At 38.5% G+C, this 7,500-nt stretch overlaps 1 protein-coding gene across 8 annotated transcripts in view; it reads left to right on the top strand.

Moving 5' to 3' along the window:
- Positions 1-7,500, top strand: part of LOC137998145 (D-inositol 3-phosphate glycosyltransferase-like) — a 60,526-nt gene that overhangs the window by 23,575 nt on the left and 29,451 nt on the right. For all 8 annotated transcript variants that reach the window (XR_011122710.1, XR_011122705.1, XR_011122708.1 and 5 more), the window contains one exon: positions 5,254-5,355. The gene's annotated coding sequence lies outside the window, so the exon portion shown is untranslated. The remainder of the gene's footprint in view (positions 1-5,253; positions 5,356-7,500) is intronic.

The following is a 7,500-nucleotide window of genomic DNA, read 5'->3' as shown; positions in this document are numbered from 1 at the left end:
TTCATGTTCCATCACTCACTAATGGGTGTCCTAAAATGTCGCTTAATTAATGAAACTACACGATGATGGGTCTATGAAGGTAATCGCTTGCTATCTCTTCCAATTTCGAGTCGTTCTTGAATTGACATCACTAGTCACCAATCTTCGAGTACACGGCCAACTTGATTGGGCGTGGCCAAAGCGCGAGCTTTGAAGCCTGATTTCGGGGTCAAAAAGTGGTGGAATCGAAAAATTATTTTTGGGATATTTATCTACGCTACAGGTATAGAGATGCCAAAACCATAAAAACCCTGTAGACCGGATAGACACTTTAAATTCCAGCGTCTGCTGTAATGTTCAAAACAATTTTTAGACACACTTGTACTCTTCTGGAATTCCACAATAATAATTTTTCAATTAGTTCAAAACTTTTCAGCAAGTTTGTTCATAATTTAAAGGGCATTGTTTAGACATGTATAATATTCCAAATAGAATTGATTACAGAGAAGAAAGCTTTGTCTTTTGACAATAGATGTATATGTGACCTTATTTAGGACAAGGGGGATTAAGGTGAATAACAAAAAAACGCGTTTTCTATCGTTTTAAATGCAAACGCGTTAAAACACCGTTTAAACGCATTTAAACAACGTTTAAACGCGAAAAAAACGCGTGCGTAAGATTTCATGTCGGAAAAGCTTTACACAAACAACGCGTTTAAACGCTGTTAATTTACCTCAAGTGAGCGCATAATTAAATGGCTGCTTGCTATAATATTATTATTGGGTGTCATCTGGGGTTAACTGTGATTTATTTAAACAGTGCAGCTCGACAAACCATCGAAATCTTGATTGTTTTAGTCGCTGCAAGTACTCGGAAAAGAGAAGAAATGCGAATTAGTCCAACCTAAACATGCCTAAATTGGCGGCGTTCTCTGAGGAAAAAACAAAACACTCACTTAGCGACTCTAACGGTAAATCATGAGCATAAACAATAGAAATTTGTTTCAAATGAAGTGAGGAATGTACAAATGAATTTTCAAGATGGTGTTAAGCACAAGTTTGCTTTGATGTGTACCCTGTGATTAGCGAGGGTCGTCAGTAGGTTTCTCTTGTCATGTGCGATCCTGTTTTAGAAATGTACAACAGAACGTTGATTGTTGAATGCTGTTCATGTTGGTCTTAGTAGAGTCGCAAACACTTATAAATCAATCAAATAAATTTCTGCATTGGGGTTACCAGCTGAGGCATTCTTCACATGCAAAACTTACTACCATTTTTCCTTTATTCATGTTTGATCAAGGCAGTTGACATAGCGGCTGTCTTCCGACTCTGAGCGACGACCCCGGCGACGACCAAGGCCCAAGTAACCGAACGAAGATAAAACAACTCGTACCATCATGACAGGGCTCAACTAAAGCTGCATTTAAGAGTTACGTTCAAGCCATTAGAAAAGAAATTGATCGACGACTCGCTGTTTACCGCTCAAAAGAAATAAACTGATCCACATATTTGTCGCGATCAGTCACGCAACCTTCCGAAATTTTGGTCTTCGGCCAAAGCTTCAACTTCGAGCCATTAATCACACCAGAAGGTACCGGTCATAAAGATAGCGAAAAACGGCTCTTGCTTTCGTTAAATCGTTCGCTACTTCTCTCACAGTCCCACAATAATTATATTATTATAGCGACAACTGAAAGAATCCGTAACAAATAAATTAAGACTATCCGATGGAAAGCCTGTTCGTGAACACCAAGGAAGTTCCGAAAAAATCAATTCGCTGATCAGAAAAACCGGTAAATACTTGCGATACTACCAAATGTTCGCGAATCTAAAAACGTTCCCAGTTTCACTGAATCGCTCCCTACTTCTCTCGCAACTGGATATTTAGGTTTCTGTTTCCCCACGATAACAATGGAGAGAATTACACAACCCAGAAGTATTTGGTCAAGTCAATGCGATGTTTACTTTGTCACATTTCGATGAAATGTTTATGTGATTCGCTCATTCTTTGAATTACGTCCTTCTGAAGGTGGTTAAATGTTGACAGCCTGTTTTCTGTAATTTCTATTTTCTCGAGGCATTATCAATAATGGTACAAAGAATCCAATTTTTTCGTCGCTATGGGGCGAAAACCTGATTTTTCAGTTGTTGCGGGGCGAGCGTCACGACATCGTGACCAGTCTACTCGAGTGATAACATATGACACATCCCGAAGGCTAGCGGCGTCATCACTTCGATTCTGCTTCATTCTGGCGACGTGCTCTTTTTGTCGCCAAAAATTCCGAAGAGGAAAACACGAAGGAGGAGAATGTGAAAATTTTAAAGAGTTTAAAAATATTAAAACAAGCTTGAGACAAATGATTGACCAGCCTCTTGGTGAAACCTGATGCGCTAATGGAAACATTTTTGAAGCGTCATTCAGTGGTTCGCGTTTCTTTGAGCAATATCGTTGGCTCTTGTCTGCAGAATCCGTAGGCTCAAATGCGACGGCTTGCTCCATTCTTAGGAAGACTCGAAAACCGAATCTTCTTTCCTGCGTGTGCTAATTGTCTGGTTGCCGTTGTTGATAGCACGAGATTCGTGCACTGCAAGTGGGCTAAAGTCGGTGCGCATGAGGCGCTCACAGAAAAAAGGATAGTAAATTATTATAGACGGAATGTGATTCTTACTGCAATGTAAAAAGGAAAGGCAAAAGGTAAGTTTGCTGATGAATTGATCATTTTGACACAGTGGGTTGGAAGACATGCACTCTAATCTCCGCATTTCATATTATAGAACAGGTAATTTATTCATTCAAATACAACTAAATTAGCGTACTTTTCAGCATACGAAATGCAGTAATTGAAGCGCAACAGAGCCGTTTGTTTAAACGCGTTAAAAATCTGTTTAAACGCACAAAAAATGCGTTTCCACGCGTTTCGACGAACGCGATTAAACGCGTTAAAACGTTGTTTTCTAAATTCACCTTAATCCCCCTTTTCCTAAATAGGGTCACATATAGTACTCTTTAAATTCTTTCCAATTAAGAGCTTGGAACATTACATTAGTATGCAGACGTAAGTGATGGATGATAATATTCTTGAGATTAGGACTGTTTAGGGTGACTTTGACTGATGTTTGGACAATCTGAGTGGAAGTCATTTTGAGTCAGAGTCAAGTGATTAATTGTGTAGCGTCAGTAGATGAGACAGACTAATTGCGAGTTACGATTTCGAGTTGGATTTTCGAGTTGGCCATTGTAAAATGCCGACTAAGGTTATAATGTAACTGATGAAAAAGTCGCTTCCGAATAACTCAACCGAAAGACGTGTCACTGAATTGTCGGCTGTTCCCTTGAGAGTTCTGGTGAGTATGCAAAAAGTCTTGTGAAATATGAAATGTCTGCGAGTAGTGTTGTAGAGGGGGGAGTATAAGTGGTATTAAAGGGGGGGGGATAAATGTGTGAAGGAAAGAGGGGGAAGGATAGAGGCACTGGTGAAGATCAGGGAGGGGTAGGAGAAGTAGAATGGAGAAAAGGAAAGGACCGAATAAATGGCTTGATTTGTCTCGTTCTTTTTGAGACCCCCCCAAAAACCAAGCCCCTTTTTTAACTGCACCCCAAAATAGGAAAATCCCTTTTGTAGACAGTTGATAAAGAAAAATCAGTTTTAAAAACTTAAAGTGGTTTGAAAATGTAGACTCAGTTTGAAAAATGTAAACTGGTTCAAACAAAATTCAAACCAAGAAAAATCTGAAACCACAACATACCCATAGTTTTGCATTTCAGAAAATATTTGTTTAGTCATTCTAGTGTAACTGGTTCCTGGTTAGCCCAATTATTGCTACCATTTACTATTGGGAAGATTGTTTACATTAGTCATTAACGCAAAGATTTTCCGGGGCTTGAAATTGCGACCAATACAGTCGCATTTGTGACTGAATTTTTTCCCTTTGCGACTAAAATATCTGGAGAAGTAGCAAATTTGCAACTTGTTTTCACCTTCGCTCTTTCGACATAAAAGGGTTAAAAGTTGTCACTTTGCTGCTACTTTTGCTAAACTAAATAAAGAAATGTTTCTCGCCGTGAATTTTCTTTCAGTCTGAAGATAGTGTAATTGCAGGGTAATTTAGCTGTGATGACGTTATGCACACAACTCCATTCCTTCAAGATCATTCGCCATTTTCAGCGGTTTCTTTACACACAAGTATTGTGGGCTCATATTTTGTTTTGCTAAACCGCTGACAACACAATGCAGCGCGACGATTTTGCAACTAAATTGCGACTGGATTTTTCGTTGATTTCAAGCCCTGTTTTTCAACAATATGCCCCTTTAATCTAACCCAAAATCATTCAAATAGTAAAAACCTTCACATTTATTAACCATTTCGTTCGCGTTTGTGTTTGTCAGCATTATGATTTGCGATTATTCAGGTTACTTATTGGATTCCTAGGCCTTTTTTTTCTGATGTTTTATTTTCGGCATTACTTCCGGGAAAATCCAGTTTCAGCGCCTTCAATACCTCCCAACTCAGTTCCCTCTTTTTTTGTGCAACCCAGTGTACGCTCACGGGGCGTCTAGTTGTATTTAAAGTGGGCTATTCCTTCATCATTTAATTTGTGCAGATGGTGATCTTGCTACAGTATGTCTCTTTAAGTTCTACCAATTACCAGTTTATTATTCCACTCTTACGCCATTTTACCATATTTGATCAATATTTGTGCTGTTTAGATCGTTCGCAAGAGTCCTGAAGGACAGGTGATTTATTTTTTTAGACACTCTTACCACATAAAATTGAAGCAAAATAACACCGTTTTTGTAGTGGAATAATCTCTTATTCGGTGGTTTAACATTTTGCTCATTGCTCGTAATACTACGTAACTTGCAAAATATCCGCACATATTATATGTTAAACCATCGAAGAAGATGTATGTATCTCAGTTCCTGTTCACTGAGGTTTTACGCTCAATAATTGCACTAAGGACCTCTTGCTGGTTCTAAAGAAGGCTGGAAAAGTTTTCAAATGAAACGAACTCAGAGATTTAAAACAGCATTGGTTGCCATCACGATAGGCTGAGACTCCGTGGTTCTCGGAACCAGTCAGAGGTGGCACATGAGGTGGTGCTGACCACACGTGTTAACACTGGGTCAGATGCCACTAGGAAATTAGGAAACTACATTAAACCCTCAAGTTTTTTTTGTCTATAAAGCAATTTAATTATAAAAGAGGGATTGCTACTTGTGACTTTTGTTGTGCTAACTGACTGTTAATTGAATCGATTTCTTCTGTTCATTAGGATCAATACGGACTGCACTGAGATAAAGTGAAAGTAGTGTGAATTGTGTCAGCAGGGAACATTCGAAACATATCAAGCTTAAAGCCGCTGCTTGGAATTCTGGTAAGTATGATGAAGTACTCATTTCATGGAATTGTTTGTAACAACTGGAGAAACATAAATTCGTGTCGATAAAAGATGCGGAAATTAAGCGTTTCTGAAAGTTAAATAACCCTCCTACACTGCAACACTGTGACATCACAGGTGACCATAGCATCAGGAGATCCTTAAAAAAACTCCCTACATTTTGTTTGTAAATGTGTCTATCTCAGAAGCGAACTTGGTGAACCCCACAGATCACTTTCAAGTAAACCATAATACTCTTTGTTTGCCCTCCAAAATTTGGGTAAGCATTGTTTCAAGTTTCTTTTGGGACTTACAATGGTCCCAAGAGAAAACAAAAACAATGCTTATGCAAAATTTTGGAGGGCAAACAAGGAGTATTATGGTTTTTTGAAAATGGCATATCAAATTAACAGGCTAAATTGCAGAGTTTTTGGACGGCTTTCTTGTCGCTATGTTGACCTATATTACAGTAATGATAGCATCTTTTTACTGGGTGGCCATATGGCATTCCAGTCGGAAAATTGGTTGCATTTATCAGTTTTTTCCGGTGTCGGGAAAATGGAAACCTGTCGCTCCCCTGCTAAGTATTATTTTTGTGCCTAGAGTATCCTGGGCATATCTTTGGTACATTGTAGGTTTCAAGGGGTAGTGGAAATGGGTAGATTTTATCAGGTGGACACAATACAAACAATGGCAACGAAGCCGATGTAATGCGAATGATGTTTTATTGGATCTTTGAACAAAATATATCCCTTTGGAACTCAATAATGGAACGTCAATTCGATAAACAACACAAGCTGTGAAAAATAAATATCTGTCCAATCTTAAAGTGGTACTACATGTATGACGAAAATCGCATCTTTCCTATCTAAGCCATTTTGAAACATAAACAAGTAGTCTGCGTGAGAGGAAAAATGCTGTTTACTTTTTTCAAATATCTCTTTTCGTTCCAGAGATATTCGAGTTTTTAAAATATGCAAATTAGCCAAGTGATGACGTCATACACTCAACCAAATTTTGTTCAAATATGATGAAAAGAGATATCTCAGCCAATTTGTATCAGAAATTTTTGATTTTTTGCAGTAAGATTCTCCCAAATGTTCTCCACAATATGAGCTTAACAGTTCTGTTACCATGGCATCATACTGGGTTCCAGACCTCCCCCATATTTAAAGCTTTTCTGGCCACCTTTGGCGTTCCATTTTGATATTTGCTAAAAGTACTTCATATGCATGATCCAGCAAGCATATAAATACATTGTATGTTAGCTCGAGTTTGTGGCCTTGTTCAACATTTTTCAAGCTGAAAGCCACTAACATATTGAAATCAAGTGGGTGGGGACTGGAAAAGAGTGAGTTGCCATAGGAACATAATTTTTTATAGCCATAGGTTTGTTTCCTGTAGAACTATTAGACTACCAAGTTTCAATGGTCTGTGCTGCAAATTGGCCAAGGTAGCTCTATTTATATACTCAATATAATATTGGGTTGAGTGTATCTGTCATCTCATTTGCATATTTTACCCATTTTTCGAACTTAAATATCTCCGGAACTAATGAAGATATCTGCAAACGGTAAATGGCATTTTTGTTCTTTCATGGAATTCTATGTGATACACTCAAAAAATCAAGGGGTAAAAATTTGACCATTGTACCACTTTAAAAGCGACGGATTGTTCGCTTCAACGTCGGATATCAATATTTTGTTACCTGCAATGTTCTGTACAACACTTAAAGTGCCTATAGTCCCGAAATTTTTTTTTTGCTTCGAGAAATCTTTGTATCGCGCTGAGCAAAATGGCGCAAAAATTTTTGTTTTTGGTTAAAACCCGAATTTTATACGAATTTTTCAAGTGCGGTTTTCTCTGCCCGCGACCGGGTAAAAGGGAGACTGGGCCTAGTGACGTAATTCCCGGACATTAGCATCAGGCAAATCAACAGAGGAGACGCGTAGTTTTGTAGTTTTCCTTGCGTGCCGGTGAAAACAATTTATGTTCGGCTGACATTTGTAACCAGCGTACGTGTTAATCAAGAAATGGCTTCGAACGACTTCATTCTGCCCTCCGGTTCAGATATGAAAGTTTCAGAAATGGAAGATTACGAGCTGGAAGTTGAAGGTTCGCCAAACTCGAGCTTTGCGGCCA

The sequence above is a fragment of the Montipora foliosa genome, chromosome 3 (assembly GCF_036669935.1).
Source record: "Montipora foliosa isolate CH-2021 chromosome 3, ASM3666993v2, whole genome shotgun sequence".
Lineage (NCBI taxonomy): Eukaryota > Metazoa > Cnidaria > Anthozoa > Scleractinia > Acroporidae > Montipora > Montipora foliosa.
Note: the sequence above shows the minus strand (reverse complement) of the source record. Positions and strands in the feature narration are given on the sequence as shown.